The following is a 26,030-nucleotide window of genomic DNA, read 5'->3' as shown; positions in this document are numbered from 1 at the left end:
ATCAAAATATTAACGACCTCATGCTTTAGGGGGCAATTGTTATAGAAATTTTTGGGAACTGCAACCCCAATCATATATTTCCATAAACCAAGGGCTCCTAAGTCCCTAAAAGCATTGTTCCATCCCCTAAAAGAACAAGGTCAGCTGATTACATGATCTCCCAGAAGTTATCCATAAAAAACTACTCAGAACTGGTCAAAACTGGACCATCTCACCTGCTCCATGGTCAAAGTGCGATGCATCCCACCTAATGCACATGGGAGGTGCGATGCATACTAAAAATACTTTCTATGGGGTGCGATAGGTGAGAGTGGACAAATGGCAAAGGCATTTTGTGAGGTGGATGATCATGGAATCTTCTGGAAACTTCTCCTGTGACACTTGCCTCTCTGAATTCTCCTAGGGATAAGTAAGAGATCATCATTCTCCAAGTGGAATCAAGAACTATCAGAGAGAGGACACTAATTAGATCCTAGAAGCTAACCCACCCCCTTTGCAAACATCTATATATGGATCCCTCATCCCAGAGATCTAGAGGCTGGAATTTTGTATCTTGTAAAGAAGTGTTGTTGGTTTCTTGGTGTAACATCATAGTGTTGGGTGATCTAAGATTTTCATGAGGTAAAGAAGGGCTTCTTTCTGAGAGGATGACGCTGGGTCAGAACAATTGGTTGTAATCCGCTTTGCTTATTCTTGATATTAATAAAGATATTCAAGTTTTCCTCCACATTCTTGTATGTTTGATGATTTATGATTTTGTGTGGTCAATATATATCTTGTCCTATATTGTTTATGATTGTAGATCTCTATTCTTCGATAGTATTATGTTGCTTTCATTCCACAGGTGATCTTTGAAGCTGTGTTAACGAGAGGAGCGGCAAGGATCTGTTAGAAGAAGGGAGAGGAACCAAGTAAGGAACCAAGTGCAAGACTGAGGTTGGTGTCCTTCATTCCCCTCTTATCTACTTCTCATAAAGGAAAATGAAAGTAGTTTTGGTTTGTTTGCTTCTAAGATAGCTACCAGTCTTAGTGGGACTAGTAGCTCTGCATAGACACTAGATTTCCCGATAACAATTCTGTTGATGTATCATTCAACATAGCCCGTACATAACATAAACATAGGCATATTATATGCACATAATATAAAATCATATTCACATGATACCAACCTCATAGATCTGCGAAGGCTACTCTTCCCTCTTGATTCCTCATAAAATAGGAACCTCTTCATGCCATTCACCCACATATGCGATCATTCCTCCACAAGAGTGATCCATGATGACCCTATTAGACATCAACAAACACACATGCATATATAATTATAAACATTAGCATAAAATAATCATGATCTGTCACGACCTCAGCAAATAATGATACACACACATAAACAATAGGATAATAAAAACATAATTACTACATATTATAACGTTAATGATAATAAAGCTCCCTTTATCCATGCAACACATGCACAACATTGAGAATAAAATCACCCAACATAGCCAAGATATATGATGTCTCAACTCCATTCATTTTACCTTTGTTTCTACCTTTCTCATGACAATCCCACCACTATCCATTTACCCCAATTGACCCAACCATATTAACCTACTATCATACTCTTGCCTTCATTTTCCCTTTACACATGCATCGACTTCATACGTGTCCTACACTACCTATTGGGTTTCATTAATCCATCCCCAAGATCCATTAAGTTTCCACTTTCCCCAACTAGTTCCCAAGACCCTCAAAATGTAAATGAAAGGACAAGAAGAAAAACATGAAAATCCAATAGCAATACTGCACCACAAACAAAGTGTCATGGCCATGCACTAGACATAAAAAAATGTAAAGAAAGCACAATAAAATTGTTGAAGGAAGTGTAACTAGGTTCGACCTTCATAAATGTTAGTTTGACTTTTGTATTTATTCAAGAAAAGAGAAATTATTTTTAAGATATTTGTCACTGAGTTTCTTGCTCATTGAATTAGGTCAAGCACATGTTTAAGTGCTTCTAGGAAGTCAAGAGTGAATGTATTTATGTAAGAGCCTTTGAGGGCATGTTACACTACGTATAAAATAGTACAAAGGTCAAAGGAATACCTCAAAGCAAAGTCCAAGTCCGCTACATGAAACAACATCATCCAAATGAAGAAAGTAGTGAAGATATGGTCAAGTAAGCTTGAAGATAGAATGTTGGCCTAATGTCGGCCTAGAGGAGGGAAAATCCTCTATATATAGAGGTTTTACAGTCCCTCATAAAGAATATAACACAAGCTCTAGAATCAACAAAGGTGGAAGTCAAGAAAGTGAATGGAAAAGTCAAGTCTAAGGGTCTCCAAGACAAGTGAAGAAATTAGGACCGAAGTTTAGGGACTTTTTCTAGGGCTAGAAATAGTCACAAATGGGAGGATAAGGAAGGAAAATTGTGAATATGTAGGTTTTAACCCCGTACAAAAATTATCTGCATAAAAATTCTAAAAACAGAAAATAAATAATGGCGAGAATATAACACATAAAACAAGTATACACAAAGATTTTCCCCTGGATCCCAAAATCGAAACTACCAGATTGTTTTCTCATTATGTTCCTTTCAATGCTACAATGCATATATATACATGTCGAAGCATCCATAAAACCTAATCCATTAACCCTGGATTAGAACATAACCATAGTTCCCTTGACCGGATCTACAAAATACCATGGACCAAAAACCATCGCACACAAAACCATGTTTCAAAATCCGTGCGCAAAACCATAGGTAGGTCCACCCACCTAATATAGAATCCAAAAAATATTCTCCTGGGGTGCTGCCCTAGACCCTATAGAGGGTGGGATGTCGGCCGCTATTGCGCTTGGTGCAATGAAGAGGGGGCTCCACCCCCGGCTTGGCTACTGGGGCTAGTCATGGAAAGAATATAACACAACCCAACATTCTCTTACTTGTTGTTTTATTTCCATAGGTGGATGCAGGAGAACTTAGTCATTGATCCAACCCTGAAATACCCATTGTTTCTCTACACCAAGAAAACTTCTCATTGCTCAAAAACTTTGTCAATGAATTTGCATTATTCTTCAAAGTGTCCACCTTTACCAGCAACACCTTTTTTTCTTCTATCATATCTCTCACAAAGTGATAATGAACATCAATGTGCTTTGTCTTTGAATGATAAGCAGAGTTCTTTGCCAACAAAATTGCACTTTGGTTGTCATAGTCTATCCTTATAGCCCATTGTACTAACCCTATAGTTGAACACAGTCTGTGCAACCAAACCTCTTCCTTGCTTCCATGAGTGGCTACCATGTATTCTCCCTCTGTACTTTACAATGCCACTATAGTGTCTCTTACTCGTCCAAATGAATCCACCTCGAATTAAGTTAAACACATACCCACTTATAGATCTTATTTAATCTAGATCTCTAGCCCACTCTGCATCAAGAAAACCACATATTTCCAAAACTCTATCCAATCCTGGTCTTCCTTGGTAGAACAAACCATAATCACTAGTGCTACACAAATACTTGAAAACCTGCTTCACTATTGTCCAATGCTCGTTCGCTAGTTTTGACATAAACCTGCGCAATACTCCCACTGCATGTGCAATGTCTGGTCTAGTATAGACCATTTCATACATCAAGCTACTAACTGCACTTGTGTATGGAACGTGGGGCATATCCTCTTCCTCTTCTTGTGTCTTGGGACACTGTTCAATAAACAAATTTACATCTATAGGAATATGAACATTCACCGGTTTACTATCCTGCATATTAAACCTCTGCAATATTGTCGTGACATACCTCCTCTAGTTTAACCAGAGCTTCCTCTTTGCCTGATCTAATTTAATTTCCATGCCCAAATTATAATTTGCAGCACCAAGATATTTCATGTCGAATTTGGAGGACAATTTGGTCTTAGAATCCTGGATAATTTCTTTGCCAGTTCCAACGATCAACATATCATCCACATACAAGACTAGATAAATAACACGGTCATTAATTAATCTAAAATACAGATAGTGATCTTCTTTTTTGATAGTGAAGCCAAGTCCCTGTATAAATGTATCAAATTTCTGATACCACACCCTTGGTGATTGTTTTAACCCATCCAAAGAATTTTTAACTTACATACCAGTTCTTTCTTACCCTTCACTGCAAAGCCTTCAGGTTGCTTCAGGTAGATCTATTCTTCCAGATCCTCATGAAGAAATGTTGTCTTCACATCCATCTGTTCTACCTCAAAATCAAAAGCAACAACAACAGATAAAAGTAATCTAATAGAAGCTACCTTGGTAAGAGGAGAGAAAATATCACGAAAATGAATACCCGACACCTTGGAATAACCTTTTGCTACTAACTGAGCTTTGTATTTCTCCGCCTTTCCTTCTGCATTCATCTTCTTCTTGAACACCCATTTGCTACCAATGGGTTTCCTTCTAGCCGACAATTCCACCAGATCCCAAGCATCATTTTTGTGAAAATATGCCACTTCATCAACCATGGCCTCTTTCCAAAGTTTTCCATCCTCTGAATCTACTGCTTGCTTCACAGTTTCGGGATCATCATCAATAATAGATAAAGAAAATTTTGAATAAAAAGTAGATGGACTATATGTTTCTCGCTGCCTTCTTTCTCGAAGTGGTCTTCTCACAAACGGAGTTTGTGGCTCTTCATCTTCTCATTCCTCTTCTCCTGTAGAGCCTGATTCTTCCTCATTTAGCTCAAATTCTATCTTCTCAGGTTCCTTTGGTAGGAATTCATGTTTAATAAAATATTTCACCTCTCTAAACACCACATCCCGATTATATGTGCAACCTTCCATATTACTGCATTCGAATGCTTATAACCTTTTAAACCATCCTTATACCCAATAAAGATGCACTTTTCAGATTTATTATCCAACTTTTCACTTTTCTCCTTTGGAACATGTATATATGCATCACATCCAAATACCCTTAAATGTGAAATAAAAGGTTTCTTACTAATACATACCTCTTGTGGAGTCTTATCCTCTAACGTTGATGAAGGTGATCCATTGACTAGGTAACATGTAGTCTCCACCACCTCTGCCTAGAATTCTTGTCCTAACCTGACACCACTGGGCATGCTTCTTGCCCTTTCCATCATTGTCTTTTTCATTCTTTCTACAAGTCATTTTTTCTCAAGCATGTATGGAGTAGTCCACTGCCATGCTATACCAAACTTATTATAAAACTCTTCAAATTCATTCTTGCAAAAATCTCCACTATTATTTGTCCTCGACACCTTTATATTCTTCTCTATCTAGTTTTCCACTAGAGCCTTAAATTCTTTAAACCTATCAAAGACTTCATATTTAATCTTGAGGAAATATATCTAATTATTCCTTGGGAACTCATATATAAATGATACATAGTATGTAGACTTACCTAGTGATGGAACCGACATAGGTTCAAACACATCATTGTGAACAAGCTCTAATATTTGTTTTGCCCTCTTACCACGAAAGGGGAAACTCACCCAATTCTGCTTCCCATATACAAAATTTTCACATAAATCAAAATCCAGAGAGCTATTAGACATACCTTCTACCATACCTTTACCATGAAGTATTCAAAGGCCCTTCTCTCCAATATGTCCAAGCCTTTATTTCCATATCATGGTTTTTTCTCCAGAGACCACTATATTTTTCTGCTCCACTTTCCTGAACCACATAACTGTTGCACCCATCAAAAATACTTATACCTTGCAACTTGTACAAAGTTCAAATATGAACTCCCCGCATCAATAACAATGCTACCTTGCAGCTTTTATAGAGTTCCAATCTGAACTCCCTGCATCAATAACAATGCTACCTTGCAGCTTGTACAGAGTTGAAATTTAAACTCCCCTGATAAATACTAGTGCTCCCCAAACCATCTTGTAGGTATCTTTCTCAAACACTATTTTTACATCTGCATCATCAAGCTTGCTTATTGAAATTAGATTTATGGCTAATGTAGGAATTTGTAGAACATCCGGAAGTGTTCTAACCCTTCCACTATGCAACTTCAACTTGAATTTTCTGCGACCAATTATTCTTGCCTTTCTTTCATCCCCTAAGAAGAAATCACCACCATCATATTTCTCATACTCGTAGAACCATTATCTATGGGGAGTGAAGTGAAAGGATGCACCTAAGTCAATCAACCATGCCTCATCATATACATGTGTACTTGAAGAAGAATCCAAGTACACATCCCCACCTTCATCTGAGGTGGTTTTTGCCTCTATAGAAGGAGCATCATCAGATCCATTTTGTTTCTCAAGAGCTTTAGATTTACAGTCCCTCCTGTAGTTCCCTTCCTTTCTGCATTTCCTTTGTGCAAGATCCATGAATAACCCTAATCCCTTTGTGTAGACCAACATTATGTGCCCTTCCTTCCACCACATAGATTAAAATAGCCTGAAATCACCTATCTCATCCGTATTTTGCACTATCACTTTCCTTCAACAATTCTCTTTCCCCTTTTCCTTCCATGGATTCCTTGGAGCTAGCTTGACTTCAATATCTATTGTTGACCAAGATCATGCATTTCTATGACATCGATACCTTGGGTCCTTTTAGAAATCAATTTGGCTTAAGTGTTAGCATAAATGGTAGGGATCTACCTTTGCAAGTTCGGTCCTACACATGTACAAAATAATTAATTAAGCATCAAGACAAAATTATTTTGATGAAATACAAGAAATAAATATCACAATTAATAATGAACAAGAATTCTTAGCCTTGAAATTGTTTTGGATTTCTTGGTCACAAATTTGTGCATTTATATGCTCCATGTCCTAGGATCAAGATGGCAACAATGGTTTCCAGCTCCTTTGACCACATTTTTCAACTCGCCTACCCCAGCAGAGGTCGCATAGTCGCATCCAAGTATAGGCTGCATATTCTATCTGCTTTCATTGAGGTATAAGAATGCAATGGCATGACCTGTGCAGACCTGCAACTATCTGGAGGTTGCGCAGTCATGTGCTAGCCATATCGCACTTTTGTAAGCCTTCCTCAGAAATTTAAATGCAAACATGTGACTTTGGGAGGGAGAGCAATCTACGGGGTAGACTAGTAGCAATTTGTCGATAGGGTGTAGCCTAGGATTGTTTACCCAAACTAAAATATGACTGAGTCAACTAACTTAGGTAGCGACTGTGTTTCGGGAATGTGATTTGATCACACTCAACAAAGTCACACCACGAGTAGGTCGCGTCCTCCAGGTGTTTAGGTGTGGTCTAGAGATTTGACCTGGACAAGTTGCATAGTCAGCCTCCATAGCAAGTCGCACTCCTGATGCATTTGTTAGAACTGAGATTTTGTGACCTATTTGAGAGGGGATTGTGACCTATGTGGCTATTGGTCGAGAGTCAGAGAGATCACACTCTAGTGGTCGGGAAAATTTGTGACTTGGCCACTTATCAGGATACCCGACTCGATGGAAGTCACGGGGTCACATCGAAGCTTGGAATGTGTCTACTGGAGATTAGTTCTATGATTTGCTAAGGTGTTTCTCTCCTGTTTTTCTGAATCTAGCAGCACCATAAGCATCGTGATTACATCGTTCTTTCTTCATTTTTGGGCTTCCCATGGATATTTTTGCATGCATTGAGTCTGCTACTTTCCACTGCAAATGTATTTCCGACTACCATCCAACGTGATTGTATTAGGAATTCTTCCACCCAAGGCATATGTATTTCCATAAACGGTCTTAGAGTTCTCGTTCCCAAAATACGTGCCAACATCATTCGAACATTTGTTGTATGCCATGAAATTCGTGTATTTGAGGGCGAGTTAATAGTTTGGTGGTCCAATGAAGGCCATGCGGTGTTGATTTCTATCCAAGAAATCTAAACAGTTTGAGAGCATGGGAAGCCTTTGAACCAAAACAATAATAAGTTTTCTTTGTATAAGAATGATGAGATATAGGTAGGCGAGGTCTTGAATATCTAAAGGCATTCCATGCAGTTCCATAGTTCAACTATAATCGTCGAATCAATCTCTTATGCTCTGCTAAACCTCGATCACATTGTGCTCAGTAATGATCTCCCCTTGTGGCTTGATATTCCCTTTGAAGAGTCAAATTTGGTGGTCAAAGAAGACCTCCTCAACACACAACATTTTCTTCTACATGTATGGTTTGAAATTTCTTCTTAATGGATCATTTGGGCCACCTATCGTTAATTCCATCATCACCTTCTCACCGCCATTGAGTGCGATGCATGTCCTTGCATTGTTTTAATGGGAGGAATTTTAACAACTACCCCATAGTGAGCGCTTTCCTAACTCCTTGTATTAGTGCTTAGGTTGAGAAAAAGATGATGGTAGAGTTGTTTCTACAGACAGACGCGCGTGCACACACACACACACACATATATGTGTGCATGTCTGTGTGTACATATATATATATATATATATATATATATATATATATACAACAATCAACATTATCCCCAAAGTATATATGTATATTAATAAAACAGTCTTCCATTCTTACATTTCCTCATTGTCAAAACCCTTCAAATCCACGTTTGACATTATTTTTTTGGTAAACACTTGGCTCATTGGATATGTGACTGAGCCACCTCCCCTTTATCCCTATAGAGATGGTGAAACAAAACCAACCAATTTACATAAACAACATGGACATGTATACATTTTCACGTGGAAGCATGGAACTCAATGAAAGCCATGGCAATAACTCATTAAGGAACATGCACCCCAAGTATTCCAAATTAAGGTGTCATATATTGTATTCTTGAGTGAATCATGCTTTAATTTGGAAATGAGTTCAAAATTCAAGCACCTTAATAGGCTTACTAATTACAAGTGATCATGGTACTATATGAGGCCCAAGGTAATTTCCTATTCATAGGATAAACACCTAGGAATATATGTTAACACACATCTTAGAGAGTGAGGACTAATTTAGAATAGGGTTGGACAATCAATCACACATTCCAGAGTTATAATGATGTAAGGGAGAGCTATAATTCTCACAGACCATAATTCACATGATGAGGTGAAGGATCTTCCAAGGGCCTGAGAAAAATGTGTTTCTATGATTCCCATGATGATAGCATGTGATTCTGTTGAGAGCATACCCCTATAGGCATGTGAATTTAGTGACAATATGGAGGGGATAACTCTTCTAAAAATCTATGGTTTCTCCTAAACCCTAATATTGTCACTCTTACAAGAAGTCATGTTGAATGCATGCTTGTTCAAATATAGGACATCCACTAATCACGATGTGTATCATGTGAATATTAGTTTTAAAATAATGAGAAACTCTTAACACATCATTGAAGCCATTAATCTTTGAAACCCTAATGTGATCCTATGGCTTATATTTGAGGAAATACATGATGCATGAATGCAATGCATGAAACATTAGTGGGAGCACCAAAGGGGTTGGATCGGCAAGGTTGTGGGGAGAGAAATCGGTTGGGGGTCTTATCAAAACACTAGTAGCTTGGGGCAAGTGGTGGGGGACCTAAAATTTTGAATATGACCAAAACTTTGGGTGGTGTTTTTGAAGCTAGAATAGGTCTTTAAGATCTTATGATGGAATATTCAAAAGAAGGTTCATGAACCAAAGCAGATCTATCATTAGGAGTCCCATTCATGGGGTTCAAGAAAAGGATGATATGCATGCCAGCTAAGATGAAGCAAGAAGGTCCACACCAAGGATAACATAATGAAGATAAGATGATCAAAGGATAATCTAGATAAGGTGTGTATGCATGGAATTTTAGTCATGTTATCATTTGTACATTTTTGAGTCATGGGAGTAGTTCTATAACATAATCAAATATGAAAGAATCTCTTTTGCCAAGGACATGCTAAAAATCATGTACTACATTGCAATGAAGGTAAACAAAAGGATATTCTCACATAAGGAGTATATGATTTCTAATCAAGAAGCAAGAAGAAATGTTGACTAAGAAAGAAAAGAATAAGTGCTCTCAAAAGGAGAATAATGTGGCTGGCAAATCTATCTAAGAAGACACAAATGAAGAAAGAGATCAAACATGTGAAGAACACCATGACCACCGAGAATCACTATCTGAAAAAAATACTTTGAAGATATATTGTGAAAGAAGGAAAGACAAATCTAACAAGGGAAGGAAGGAACCTTGACATAGTATGAAGGCCTTGGAGATATGAAAGATGCAGATAATTGGTTCTACTCTACAAAGATGTCATGATGTAGTAGCCATTCTGCAAAAGAAAAAAAATGTTAAAGCAATATCAGGATAAAGTCATGATGGGATACTAGGTTGAAGCATGTGAACAAGAAAGTACAAGAAAGCATCCATGAGAAGTGTATTCCAAAGCATGGAAAGATGACAAAGGAGTATCTAGATGACAAGTAAACCTGATGTATGACAAGAAATCCACTTTCCATGAAGGAAGCAATGTCATGACAAACCAGGAAGGAAAGTGATCAATGGACGGTGCCCTACTTATAAGAAGTTCAAACAAGGACTTCATGACATCAAAGAAAGGAAGGAGATAAAGTAGTTGGAGTACCCATGAAAGATAAGTTTTTTTTATGATTGAAAGAGTCCCTCGTTAAGGGGGAGCTCTGAAAAGTACCTTATCAAGAGGGAGTTTTGGATCACCCCTGATTACAAAGGAATGACAATTGTGTTTTTCCATTTCATGCGTCATGCACTAGACCAATATTAACAACCGTGAGTCTAGATGAAGACCATGAATGGAAATGTAGACACAAGATAGACACAACATTCTTGTATTCAATTGGGAAGAAAGAATGGTAGGATCAGGTAATCATATGACATCCGATACTCTTTGAGGATGTGTAGGGCATCCAAGACATGAATAGGCAAGAGGATTGATATTCTTTGAGGGATGCGAACCCAAACAAGAATAGTTTTAGAAGGTCATACTTAGGAACACTATTATCTGGAAATCTAGTGTCTATGCAGAGCTACTAGTCCCATTAAGATGGGTAGCTATCTTAGAAACAAACAGATTAAAGTTACTTTCATTTTCCTTTATGAGAAGTAGATAGGAGAGGATCAAAGAGTACCAACCTCTATCTGTCGCTTGGTTCTTTTCTTGTTCCTTCTCCTCACTGACAGGTCTTTGTTGCTTCTCTCTTGACCACTCCGCTTCAAAGATTACCTATAAACTCAAAGCAGCATAATACCTTCAAAGTGCAGAGATCTAAAATCATAAGCAATATAGGACCAGATATATATTGACCACACAAATGCATATACTGTCAGACATACAAGAATGTGGAGGAAAACTTGAATAGCTTTATTGATATCAGGATTAGAAGAGAGGATTACAACCCATTGATCTGACCTAGCATCATCCTCCCAACATGGAAGCCTTTCTTCACCTCATGAAAAGCTTAGATCACCCAACACTATAATGTTCCACCAGGAAACCAATAGCACTTCCTTACAAGATACAAAATTCCAGCCTCTGGATCTCTGGGATGAGGTATCCATATATAGATGATTGTAAGGAGGTGAGTCAGCGTCTGGGATTTTGATTAGTGTCTTCTCTCTGATATTTCTTGATTCCACTTGGAGATTGATGATCTCTTACTCATCCTTGGGCGAATTCAGAGAGGCAAGTGTCACAGGAGAAGTTTCTAAAAGATTCCATGATCATCCACCTCGCAATCTGTCTCTACCATTTGTCCATTCTCGCCCATCACACACTACAGAAGGGCTTTCTAGTATGCATCACACCCTTAACACTCAGCAACCTGTATGGTCTAGGTTTGACTAGTTCTGAGTAGTTTCCTATGGAGAACTTCTGGGAGATGATGTAATTAGCTGACCTTCTTCCTTTACGGCATGAAACAACACTTTTAGGGACTCAGAAGCCCTTGGTTTATGGAAATATATGATTGGGGTTTCAGTGCCCAAAAATGTCTATAACAGGTGCTGCCTAAAGCATGAGGTCGTTAATATTTTGATGTCGGGTGAAATGCTTTATCATGAGGATCCAAGGTTTTTCGAGCTTGAAGGCGACCGATAATAAGATACAATACAATACATTGTCTTCATAACATTTTCATGATCTAGCTGAGGTGGGCATTCCCATGCTTAGGTTTATAAATTCATTTTCATGTACATAGGACAGAAAACTATCTATGTGGCAGACTAATGATTCTGATAGAGCCATCACCCTTTCATTCAGATGATCATTTGTGCAGTAATTATGTACATTTGATGTCTTTATTTTCCTGAATATATCGTAGCCTGGATGGATGAAACTAGATCCGGGGTCTTCAAACTCGTCCAATCTTTGCCTGAAGTACAAGTCGATCGATATGAAACAAGTTCTGTAGTTGAACATGGAAAGACATCGGCTAATTACCAGCCAATGATGTAAGTGGTTAATAGGTACGAGAGTAATCATCGATAATGATGATGACCCTCAAGGTACGATAGTACAATTCATGTGGTGTGAAATGGGACTTGGCATTGAACAACAAGAAAAATCTCTCAGTCGAAGGCCATTGATGTAAACCTGTCACCGAAAGTGAGAAACTTGCCATTGAGGCATGCAAGATTCAAAGTACTAAAAGGGTTGCTCCTAGGTCAACTTCTTGGATAATGAGCTGATGTTGACAATAAGTGACCCGTCGTAGGAGGGCCTTAATGAATCCCACATCTATGACAGAGAATGGATGAAATGAATTTTGGAGGTGAAAACAATCTGATGATACAGGGTTCAGGGTGGCGGTCATGAAAGAATGAATCATAAAGGTATTGCAGTGGATGAGACACAAAATGGGTTGGTGAATTCTCTAATCAACTTCTCTTGAACATATCGGCGACACTTGAAATGGATTGGTAGCATTAACCCCAAAGATGGATGGTACAGTGGACCAACGGTAATATGACCGGTGAATGGAATAACCCAACCTGACTTAGACATGGAGTGAAAGTGTCATGTTCAAGAGAAACTCGCTACGAATAAAGTTTCATCAAGTTTTCTTCCCAATTTTTCCTCAGTAATTGCTGACCAGTACTTCTTTATTTTTATCAAGCTTGAGGAGGATAACATATTCTTGTTCTATAATTTGCCCTTCGGGCAAACCCTTCACTATGTTTTAATGAGCCTAGCGAAATTGAAACTCGTTCTTGTCTATATGGAAAAGTTTTTCGCTATTGGTTTTAACGAGTTTAACGACAAAGATAACTCAGTCCTTTTTCAATTTTAGAGAGTCTAAAAAGGGATGTAAAGGAAACTTCAATAATTCTTTTTCATCATATAATCCCTTAAGTCTAAAAAAGTATAAAATAATATGAAAGGGATGAATTTTCGATAATTTTAACGAGTCGAACAAAACAAGCACTCGATCTTTTTTTGTAATAATCCCTTAGGTCCAAAAAGATTAAAATCTAGAGGAGGGATAGCACTCCCAGTAGCTTTAACGAGCTAGAGAGGCCAACTGTTCGACAATATTTTCATATTTTACGAGTCAGGCGAAAAGAGCTTAAAGGAGGCTCACTTTTTTAGGAACGAGTGATAATTCCAGGTAGGAGTTGATTCCAGGTAAGGTTTGGAATTTCCAATCACGACAGTGTCACAAGGATGGCTAACAGAATCACTCTTCGCAGTTGTTCCTCAAAAGGGTAAACAATCAAATGGAGGTGAATGATTGACTAAAACAGAGTGGAGGTGATGATGAGAACACGACCAAGGCTCAAAAGTTGATAATAATGCATTCACAATGGTTATTTACCAAAAATTGGTTCATTTTTTAATGAGCTTAAACTTTGGGGAAAACATTTGCTCATTTCTTAGGTTAACGAGCTTGAACTTCACATAAAAAATACTCATGCCAAACGTATAATAAGGACATCTCATCGGTAGATTCCATTTTTATGGAGCTTGCACCTTTTGAAGCTTTTCTTTGTATCCTTTCTTTATGTAAGTCAGGAATGACCAATCCTACGAGTTTAAACGGTTTGAGAATCTACAAACTAAGAAAATAAATGATCGCTCTTCACTTGCATGCAGAAACGTTTGCATGCCCCCAGGTATACTAAAGTAGAGTTTCGAGGTTACCCCTCAATTTGCAAACAAAACATTTGCTTTGTCAAGAAAGGCCTACCTTTTACAGGTTACCCCTCAATTTGAAAACAAAACATTTGTTCTATCAGGAAAGGCATACCTTCTAATGGAGGTATCTTATCTAGTCTAATCCCATTTTCCTATATGGATGGGTGTCTAACTAGTCATATATCCTTTGCAGAAACCCACCCTATACCCAGAGCTTTCCTACCAAAGCAGACCAGGGTGCCCCTAGGTTTCAGTCACAACTCCCGAATTACTCGTGTTCTTCAGGTGGACGGATTGGAGGTTGATGAAACATTCCTTTCATGAAAAGACCATTCAGGGATGGTATTCAACTATTTTCCATGTCTGAGCTGGGGAACGAAAGCTGGTCTATGAGCTAGACCACTCTGCCTTCATGCGGAAAACACATTACTCGAAAGAGTGAGGAGACAATGGCTCCCATGCAATAAATATAGTCACGTCCAAGGAGTAGATTGTAATATAAAGGCCCTTGGACTACTATTACGTTCATATACATGGTTTTCCTTCTCAAATTTATAGGCACATTTGGAAGGATCCCCAACGGTCAACTGGTTCCTTTGTCGAAGCCTATTAGATTTCTCATCTCAGGCATAAGCGTTGGTGAACCAAGCGCTTTCCAAGCAGTCGAGGAAAGGATACTCACAAAAGCCCCTTCATCTATGATAGTACCAACCATGACCATTCTGTAAGCTTGTACAATGATTTGGATTGGTACATTAGACGGTAGACAGGGTCTGCCTAGTAGATTCCAATCGAAGGAAACCACTAGGTTGCTTGGAGGTGGGACTGAATGGATGGCTGGATATGAATCTGGTGAACTTCCTGCGGTAAAGGAACGGGTAGATTGTGCCCATGTTCACCAGAGTCTGTGTTTATGAAAAGAATTTGAATGGTGTTGTTCTCATTCTCTTCGGTGATTGTATCATTTGAATATTGACCTTTCGAAGACAAGACCGGGTCAACTACCACCTCAACCTTTTGTCTTTCGTCTCGTATGGATTCAGTGGGTTTATCTTCAATGATAGATGGTTCGATCAACCACAAAGTTGTGTCGGTCGGATTTTCAACTAGCGATGGACTCAGCAAGAGTTTCTTGTATCCAGGAGGAAGGACAGCGGTGAAGCAAGACAATTATCCAAGACTCTTTTTACTTCATCTAGGAAGGGACAATGGTGGATGGCATGATCATCTTCACACAGTTTACAAGGAAATTTACATTTCCTTTTCTTTCCAAATGCTTCTCTTTCACTAGTTGATGGTGTATTTTCAACATGATTTTCAAAGGTTGATGACACCGGATTGTGCAAATGAGGAGACTAGTCCCTTAAGATCCGTGGGATACAAGGACAATCTCAATGATAGTGGTCTCCTTTGCAAATGACACATGGAGATTTAGGCTTGGACGGTGCAGTGTGCGATTTTCGCTAGATAACATACGGTTACCCCTTTTTGCCTTTGGCTCCTTCTTCTTCTTTTCCTTCTTCTCCTTCCCCTTCTTCTCTTTCTTAGTTACTCGATTTTTGGCTTTACCAGCTTCATCAAGAAAAGAGGAATAAGGAGAGGGAGAAACAAATGAAGTATAAGGTTGGGGGGTTTCTTTAGTATCATCTAGTTGTTGACTTGATTGTTCAAGAATCATGGTATTTTGAATGACGTAGGTCGAGAAGAGCCATATCGACAAGCCAATCGTCAACCTTGGAAGTGACAGTGTGGCCATATGAGGTGCACCAACATCTCCCCAAGAGGAGAAAGGACCAGCATTTCCTCCAAGGGGAAACCCTTGGTTGGTGGAATCCATTTTATTGACATAAGACCAATGAGGGAATAGTAATGTTATTTCAATTAAAATAAATTTTAGACGCTTTGAAAGAACTTGCTTTTTCAATTTTTAAGATTTGAGAAAAAAAAGATGACTCTAGTCGCCTTCAATTTTTAATGATCCTGAAGTGACAAGTGCTCAGATGGACCTTTTCCTTTAACGAGTCTAAAAATGAATGAAAGAGACTACTCTGGAAATCGAGACAGAGGGATTACCAAACAAATCGCAAAACTGCAGAATACTTTCTACAGTACGGCTATTAATCTTCCCGAATGATGTGTTCAGTGCATTGTGATCGATAGGGCGACAGACATGGCTTCCTATGGATAAAGGATATAGCCTATTGTGGTCTCCCAATATATACTCGAAGGTACATGGGAGCACAAGTCCGTACTGGCACTTGTTGTCTCAAAGAGGAGGAATCAGCCAACCAACAATGAAAGCGATAGTTACCAGGCTTTACGACGTTGTAATACATCTCTAGCCTAGACTTCTAAATGTTGTTGCGTTAGGTTCCAAAGCGTTTTTATGTTCATTGAATTTATTTTACAGTTGATCTTTGTTAAGAAATTTTCCTTTCAGGTTCACCACGTGATGTAAATATACAATTCCTAAAATGCAATCTAAGATGACAAACAATCATTTAATCTTCTTTTTGCAATGAAAATCCTAGCTACTAAAGAAAGAGAGATGATATTCTTTCAACATAGATTAGAGAGCACACACTAGATGCACTGTCCTAAATCAAACCAACAAGTAGTATAAATTCAAATGCAGATGCATGTTTTTAATTTCAGCTTTCTTAACATGTGAATGACAAAAAGAATGCTAAGTACAAATCTGAATTATTTTTTCAAAGATACAGTACTAACAAATTTCTCTTCGAAAACGAAAGGAAGATAATGACGACACTTTGTGACTTTGAAATGAAAACTGCTTTTGACACTTGAAAAACTACTAATTCAAATCAAATACAAGAGTAACTGTATAATTGACCATCAAGAACAATAGAATTCTTTTCTTTGACTGAAAACGACACTTGCAACACTTCAAAATCAAAATATGACAGTTTGATTACGCTACTTTTTTGTAAAAGAGAATTGTAAATGGTGCACAATACATAAAAAACATTCACAATTCTTTGTACTATGGAGGTGGAATCATGCAAAGGAAGGGAGTTTCCACAGTGGTATATTGATCATAGATAGCAAAACTCCTGAATAAAGCTAAGGAGAGTGAAAAAAGAAACCAAAATCTGGAAGCAGAAGAGGTCTTATCTGATCAATGCACCTACAACACAGGGAAAGTGCGATGCAGTGCACCTACTACACATGGGAGGTGCGATGCATCCAAATTCCCAAGAGGAGAAAGTGTGATGGTCTAGGGACAAGACTTCAACTTGGTTCTTGGTCACAGTTTCTAGCTTAGTTCAGGGATTTAGGCCGAGCTAATGATACTCAGTAAATAGAAATCATAGGGGTTGATCTAATGAGGTTACTAGAGCCACCACTAGGGCAATCTAGGATGTTTGCAAATTGATTTTTCAGTTTATAAAAAAAACCTGAAGATAGACTAAAGCAGCATTGATCTACTTTGCACTTGCATAGAAAATGCAGTTCGAAGGCTAGCTGGCTTAACTTAAGACTTCGTGTGTAAGTTTATAAAGCAAACAAGTATAAAAGAGAAAACAAGCTATTCACTCCCAGTATGGTCGCCATTTTGTTATCAGGAAATCTAGTGTCTATGCAGAGCTGCTAGTCCCACTAAGACGGGTATTTATCTTAGAAACAAATAGATTAAAGTTACTTTTGTTTTCCTTTATGAGAAGTAGATAGTAGAGGATCAAAGAGCACCAACCTCTATATTTCGCTTGGTTCTTTTCTTGTTCCTTCTCCTCACTGATAGGTCTTTGCTGCTTCTCCCTTGACTACTCCACTTCAAAGAGTACTTATAAAGTCAAAGCAGCATAATACCTTCAAAGTGCAGAGATCTACAATCATAAGCAATATAGGACCAGAAAAATGAAAAATGCTATATGATGATGACAGAAGGACTTATTCTTGGACACTATATTTCAGTAGCTACCATTCAGGTAGACCCAGCCAAAATCCAAATAATTTTGCTTATTCCCACTCCTACCACTCAAACGGAGGTACGTAGTTTTCTTGGATTTTCTGGTTATTATAGAAGCTTTATATAACATTTTTCGTAAATTTCTACACCTCTGTATGCACTAACTAGTAATATTGATTTTCTTTTGGACAGAAAAATGTGAACGTGCTTTCCAAGATCTAAAGAAGATTGTGTCCATAGCCCCAGTCCTTCGAGGACCAAATTGGGATTTGCCATTTCAGTTATCATTTGATGCCTCAGATAGAGCCATTGGAGCAGTCCTTGTGCACGAAGAGGATAAAAAAACCATATGCAATTTATTATATTAGCAAAAAATTATCCCCTGCTGAATTAAATTACACTGTTACTGAGAAAGAATTTCTAGCTGTAATACATGCTGTGAACAAGTTTAGACATTACATGACTGAATACCCTGTTATCTTGTATACAGATCATTCTTCCATAAAATATTTAGCAAACAAGCCTGTTACAAATGGCAGAACAACTAGATGTCTGATTTTATTGTAGGAATTTGATATTGCAATCAAGGATCAACCTGGAAAATAAAAGCCTGTAGTCGATTTTCTCTCAAGAATTCCAAAGCCAATCAATGCAACAACAGTTGAAGATCAATTTCCAGATGAGAATCTGTTTGTTGTGGCTATTCAAACACCCTGGTATGCTGATGTCACCAATTACCTAGCAGTAGGTAAACTACCAAAGCATCTAACCCCTAATGAGTGGAAACAGATTGTTCAGTGGAGTACTCGATTTTCTTGGATTGGGGGCTATTTGTTCCACACAGGGGTAGATATGCATATCAGGAGATGCATTTGAGAAGATGAAATCTTTGACATTTTAAAAGCCTACCATGATGGACCATGTGGTGGACATTTTGCTGATCGTAGAACTGGACATAAGGTCCTGCAAACAGGGTATTACTGGCCTACAATTTTCAAAGATGCAAAGAAATTTGTTCAAGCTTGTGACAGTTGCCAAAGAGCAGGACGCCTTGGTCAGTCTGATGAGATGCCCTTGAATCGACAGTTAGTCATTGAACCACTCAAATGATGGGCCCTTGATTTCTTCGTACCAATTAACCCACCCTCAGAAAAAATATATTTTGGTGGCAACCGAATATGTCACCAAATGGGTTGAGGCAGAGGCATTGCCAAGAGCTATAGAATATTATGTCATACAGTTATTGTTCCATATATTTGTACGTTATGGCCTTCCAAGAGATATAATTACAGACGGTGGATCACAGTTTGCTAGGAACAAAATAGCTACAACACTAAAAAATTATCATGTCCAGCACAAAATCACTACTCCATACCACCCATAAGAAAATGGTTAGGTAGAGAGCAACAATAAAATAATAGAAGCAATCCTAACAAAAACAATCACGTCACATAGAAGTGATTGGGCTGCCAGACTACCAGAGGCACTATGGGCTTACAGAACAACATGGAGAAGTACCACTGGTTACTCACCTTATCAATTAGTGTTTGGCAAGCAACCCATTTTTCCCATAGAATTGGAAATCCAAACACTGCGAACAACACAGGAAGTTGGTTTATATTTAACGGAGGCACAAATTAATCAATTATAGCAGATCAATGAGCTCGATGAAATCAGGCTCTCCGCACCCCAAAATACTGCACTTATCCAACAACATCGAGCTAAATGGCATGATGCTCTCATTAAAAATAAAGTCTACCTTAAAGGGGACTGGGCTCTTTTGTACGATTCCAGGTTTCAAGACTTTCCCGGGAAACTCCAGACTCATTGGTTGGGACCATATGAAATCCGCAAGGTACATGAAAATGGTACTCTTACTCTAATCACTATTGATGGTTTTGGATATGCCTTCAAGGAAAATGTCCACCGAGTTGGCCTTTATCATAAACCACTCACTAGGGAGTCCTTCTGCCAATAGCTACGCCAAGACTCTGATATGGAAAGTGTGGGAGAGGGAGAGAAGTCTTCCTCACCTATGATTCATTAAGTAATTTATCTCTTTTCATAGTTTGTACATAATTTCTTTCGTTTTTCTTTTGTACATATTTTTGAATCAAATACTTTTCTGTTACTTTTCGAACCAGCAGAAATGTTATTATTCTTGTTGTTCCTTTTCTCAAAGGGATAACATTTTTTGTTCTGTTGTTCCTTTTTCAAAAGAACAACACCTTTTGGATTGACTGTCATTCTGCTTTAATTTTGTTCTTTTTCTTCATTTTTTCTTTCTGTTGTTCCTTTTCCAAAGGAACAACATTTTCGATTTTTGTTGTTCCTTTTCCAAAGGAGCGACACTTGCGTGTCTTGCTGTTCCTTTTCCAAAGGAACAACATTTTTTATTTTTGTTGTTCGTTTTCCAAAGGAATGACATTTGTGTGTTTTTTTGTTCTTTTTCCAAATGAACAACATTTTCTATTTCTGTTGTTCCTTTTCCAAAGGAATGACATTTGTGTGTTTTTCTGTTCCTCTTCCAAAGGAACAACATTTTCGATTTCTGTTGTTCCTTTTCCAAAGGAACGACATTTGCATTTTCTGCTATTCCTTTTCCAAAGGAATAACATTTGTGGTATTTTATTGTTCCTTTTTCCAAAAGGAACACCACTTGCATTCTTTTGCTCTCCCTTTTACTTATGCTTATTCCCCTTGTTGTTTTAAATGAAGGATGCTTACTATTCATGTTCTTTCAAGTCTTTTGGAATACAGCTATGCACTTATGGAATGCATACAAAATCACAACATACTAAAATTAGGTGAATTATAAAATCGTTATTTTTATAAGAAATTGCTCTGAATTGGTAAAAGGACAAAAGGAATGACATGCTTATTCATTATATTTTGTTGTCATTGTTCTACTGATTCTGCTATGGTTGGTTATCTTTATCATGTTGGTCCCTTTTATTCCTCTTTGATTATTATTTAGGAATAAGAGCAAAGGGTTTATATCTTCCTATTGATATGTTAAGACTTCTTCCACCATTCCTACTCTTAAGGAGTGTTGAACCAACCTTTTTCTATAAATGGGGAAAGTAATTTATGAAAAAGAAAGAAAAAAAGAGAAAACAATGATGTCTTAATGACTTATAAGATGTCAAATGCAGGATAGGGGGTCTCATCAAGAGCTAGCCTACCATGATTATGAGGATGAAAGATAAGTGGCATTCCCACTATGGCCACCACACCAGGGATATGGTCCAAAAGGTATATCAAATAAAGAACCCTTGGAATAGGAGGTCTCATCACAAGCCGCCCTGCCCACCTTTCTCTCCTTCCTCGTGAATGGCATTATGGCTAATTGGTCACCAAGCCGACATAATGGCCTACATTCTGACATCCTACAGTATTTCCTAAGCATACACAAATGATCATGGTTCCATGGGTGAAATAAACAAATCTTCCAAGGTTATGGACACCTCTCGGCAGCAGAGCACTGTTAATGGTATTGAAGTCACATTATCACACCAATAGGTAGTCATTAGCACCCTTCTATTTCTTATGCCTCAGTAATCAATTATATTATTTTCGAAACCATACAATGCATGAATATCTATTATCACAAATCATGACAGAGAAGTTGACAATGACTACATTAGACTCGGAATGTATGACAGATGTCCTATCCTCCCAGACTCGCATCATATCACAACAGTCTCTTACATATTAAATGATCTAACTTGACACCTCGATTTCAGTAAATCTGATACCTTTGTAAACATGGCATATTACCATAGGTTGTTCCTTTATGACTCTGATTCAGAACAGACCGGCACATCGCTCCTTTATTTGATGGCCGGGGTGGCCTATCACATTACCGGGGGGGGGGAGGTTAACCTCATCATTCCCTGGATTACGTGTCAGATCATTATTCAGGAAGTTGTGTGCTAGGGTATAGCATGGCTCAACAGTATACTATTTTTTTTATTATTTCTATTTTTTTGCATTACTTGCTGTTAATAAGCCTTTTTCATTTTATATCCTGCAACATTAGATTTTGAGTGATTCTCACATCTGTCAGCCTCTCTGTGTTTTTAACAGAGTGAACAGCTACCGTTCCATTGAGAATTTACAGCGAAACCATTAACATGGGAGGGATATTAATTCAGAGAGAACTACTGGTGTTAACAGTCTCTGATGCTGCATGGGAAATCCTGGCAAGAATGGGTTGGCTAACTTATTTCAATTGCTTACAGAAATCCAACGAGACTGTAGCAATGGAATTCTTGCAGAACTTGCAAGAGGATCACTCCACAGTAAGGGGGAGACACATAACAGTCACCGATGACATAATCACATAGGTCTTGGGACTGCTAGCCACTAGACCTGTACAGATGCTAAAGAAGGAGAGATTGCAGAAGATTATAGAAACCTTCCAAGATGAAGGCCAAAGCCTGACAATTAGAGGAAAGGGGGTTCTACCAGTAGCACTAGGAGAGCCATGGGTGAAATTGGCGAAGACCATTCAAAGCTACATCACCTGTGAAGGCAGAAAAGACGTGGTAAGACCACGACATCTTAAACTCTTAGTTGTACTAAAGCAAAAATGCTTTGTAAATTTACCTGCATTCTTGAATTCATTACTGCATGATGTTTTACAGAGCATGAAAAAGGCATAGCATGTAGAATCAATTGTTAGTCATCATGGGTTGATATGGTTAATAGTCAGACATAGCCTTACCTAGTAGCAGAGTAGCTGGGAAGAGATAATTGCCACAATAGAGGGAAGATTGACCACACCATCCCCAAAACATAAGCATTCCACCAGTACACTCGAGCGTCCAAAAAATGAAGGAAATCGGCTATACTAGCATGGCTACGAGGGAGGCTAGAGAAGCCCCATGAAAACACCAGCTAGCTGGTAGAAATAGAAGATGAGCAACCCCCATGATTAGAAGGGGAAGATGATGTCAAAAGGGTGCAGGAAGAAGAGGAAGAAGAGAAAGAAGAAGAAGCTGAGAAATCTGAGCAAGAGGAGGAAACAGAAAAGCAGGAAGCTAGCCCAGTGCAGGATCCATTGGCCAAAGGTTTGGCCAATATGGGAGAATATGGCCAACCTTCCTGTCCATCAGACCTCCATGCCGAAGAGAAACCTTAGGATGAAAATGCACCTGAAGAATCACATGCAAAGGAGGAAGAAGAAGAGAATCTGTTGGTTCATGATGAAAATATGACAGGAGATGCTGAACAGGAACAATCAGTTCCTAGCCAGAAGACACCAGAAGAAATTTCAGAGGAAACAGGGGCGGAAAAGGAGGTCACCCAAGAAATAACAGAACTAGTTAGGGTTCTTGCCCCAGGGCAACTAGAACAGATCAACAAAGAAGAACCCCAAAGAGAAAATTAGGAAGTTAGTCATAGTCCATGCCGCTGTGAACAACCTACTATTCCTTCTAACAAAATTCTGGAAATTAAGGAATTGCAAAAGGAACAACAAAGATTACTGAATATAGTAGTCCAGCTCTACCAGCAGATTAGGATTCTAAAAGAAAGGCAAAGGGTAAAAAGGACTTCAGGAAAGAAAAATGCAACCACTCCTACAAAACCCCTTAAGACAAAGGGGCAGAGGACCATAGTCCATCCTGCTATTCAAAACCCTTTCGAAAACCAAGCTGCTGTTCTAAATGATGCTGGGAAGTAGACTGCTATTCCAATTAAAAAGGAATGGCAATGGAATGATATTCATGTTAAGATAGAAATGGATGAGATGTTGACCCACGATAAGGAAATTCAGACGGAGACACTGCCTTCGGGAGTGATAAGAGTCATGAACTCAAAACAACACAATAAGAAAGTCCAGGTAAAACTCCTGGCCTCCACTGCCGCATGGAAAAGATATCCGAAAACAGTAACCCTACGAAAGGATTTGAAACAAGCTCAACAAGCAGTAGAGAAGCTTAGAGAGAAAACTGTCCCTCAAGAAAAGTATGAAGAGCTACAGCAGCAGCTTAGGAACGTCAATCTATTCGAAAGCCAGGCCTTTGAAGGTTGGCGAAGGGAAGAAGAAAAAGTCGCGAAGGTAACTCACAGGTTAGATATAGTTATCAAGCAGATGGATACCTTATGTTCTTTGTACAATGATGTCCTAGCATGTAGAGCCCTTGCTAAGAATTATGCCTTGTTTTTAATGGAATGATATTCGTAATTGAAAATAAAGGCTGTTAAAGCAAGTGCTCCCATACAAATTAATACCCTCGATGATTTTATAAACTGTTGTAAGCACTACGGGGTAAAAGTTCAAAGAATGCTATGTGAGTTTTACTCACATAAGCTTGTATTAGACCAGGAGACCGAACTAAACCCTGGGCCTTTTTTGGGGATATCCAATTACAGGGATTTATTTCATTTGGGGTTAATCAAATTAAATGGCTTAAAACCTATAACGCTTTCCAAAGGTAAGAAAACGGATTAGATTTGTGGATCAGAACTGACTTAGGGATCCAATACAGTTGTGGAGAAAACATATAAACCTCATGAAGACTCCAGTTGTAATTAAAGCATTAGGACCCATGCATGAGGCAACCATTCGACAGGGATTAGAATACTTTTTCTCTATCAAAGACCCTACCATTGATGCAGCTAAAGTTCGGTATCAAATCTCTAATCCAAATATCCATCTCAGGGAACCATTTAAGTATGAAAATTTTAAATTAGCCACCAACCGCTTGCACCTCTATGGTGAAGTCATTTTGAGGGCAGGGCCATCCTAGTTAGGATATAGGTTCTGGAGTCCAATTATTTGGTACCCTGCAACTGGGTACCAAGACCTGTATGAGATGCCTAAGGGTCAGACAGGCCATTTCTTTGAACACCTAGTTATGCATCATGGCTGTAGACCTCCACATGAGATTCCATCCCAGCCTACTCCCTCACTGCCTTACATGTCAATTACAATATTTTCATGGGGGCATGAAAAAGGGTAAGCAAGGGGGTGTGTGGAGTACTAAAGAAGGTATGTTTTTCGTAATTATTTTAGCATATTTTCATTAGAACTTACAAATATTTTGCATCATGAACTAGAAAAGATAAGGAATTGTAATAAAACATGTGAGACTAATATGCAAGACGAAAACACTGACAATTGTCATTTCCTTATGCAGGAAGGAAGAAAAATGAGAAGTTTCCGTTCGAAAGGAAAGGACAAGGACGAGTTAACCACTGTCCCTTTGACGGGAGATCGCATGCAAACAAGGCAAAGAAAATCAAAGCGAATCAGCCCTGGAAAGGAAGTGGAGATATTGGCTCGGCACAGGAAAGGAAAGAAATTACTGAGGACTAACGGTTTGGCGAATCCCTCAGGATCCTTGATCCTGAGGGATCACTGTTTTATCTATTTCTACACTTAGATATCTTCACCTCCACCGTTATAAAATGGGTATCACTGTTATCTTGAGGGGAGAGTTTGACATTTTTATGTAATTTTTTTTAAGATTAGAACTTTGATCACTGAGTCTCATTAAGAACTGATCTATTGTAATTCCGCTTTATGCATTAATACAAACTTGGTTACTTTTTCATCTCTGAGTCTGGAATAAGTTCAAGCGGTGTACCCCTAGAGGCTAAGGGCTCGGCCCTAGAGGACACCTTCTTCTGTACCATTACGTTTGGTTTATGCGTGGTTTGCTTATCAATGTTATTTGGTAATCTGATGTGTTTTGTAAGTTTACATCACATGCTCAGTTATGTTTAATTTATTAAGGTTTCTAAAGACAGAATTATTGCATTAACTCTGCAACGAATCATTTTTCTTCTAAGTGTTGATATAATATCATTAATCTTTACAGAATATTGTTGCTATCCAATTACAGAGCCTCTGTGTTGTGCACTTATTATGGAATTCATCTTAGCGATTATGTTCTTTGCAATTGTTGGATCTATAGACATTACTGTTCCATTCTAAAACACATTCATAATCTTTTATAGCTGAGAGTGATAATTGGTTTACCAAGATTGGGTTACTATTAAGGTGTGCCATGTGCATAA

The sequence above is a fragment of the Pinus tabuliformis genome, chromosome 1_1 (assembly GCF_031772625.1).
Source record: "Pinus tabuliformis cultivar Carrire ecotype Pingquan chromosome 1_1, CPIR1, whole genome shotgun sequence".
NCBI classification, from domain to species: domain Eukaryota; kingdom Viridiplantae; phylum Streptophyta; class Pinopsida; order Pinales; family Pinaceae; genus Pinus; species Pinus tabuliformis.
This window is presented reverse-complemented; position numbering follows the sequence as displayed.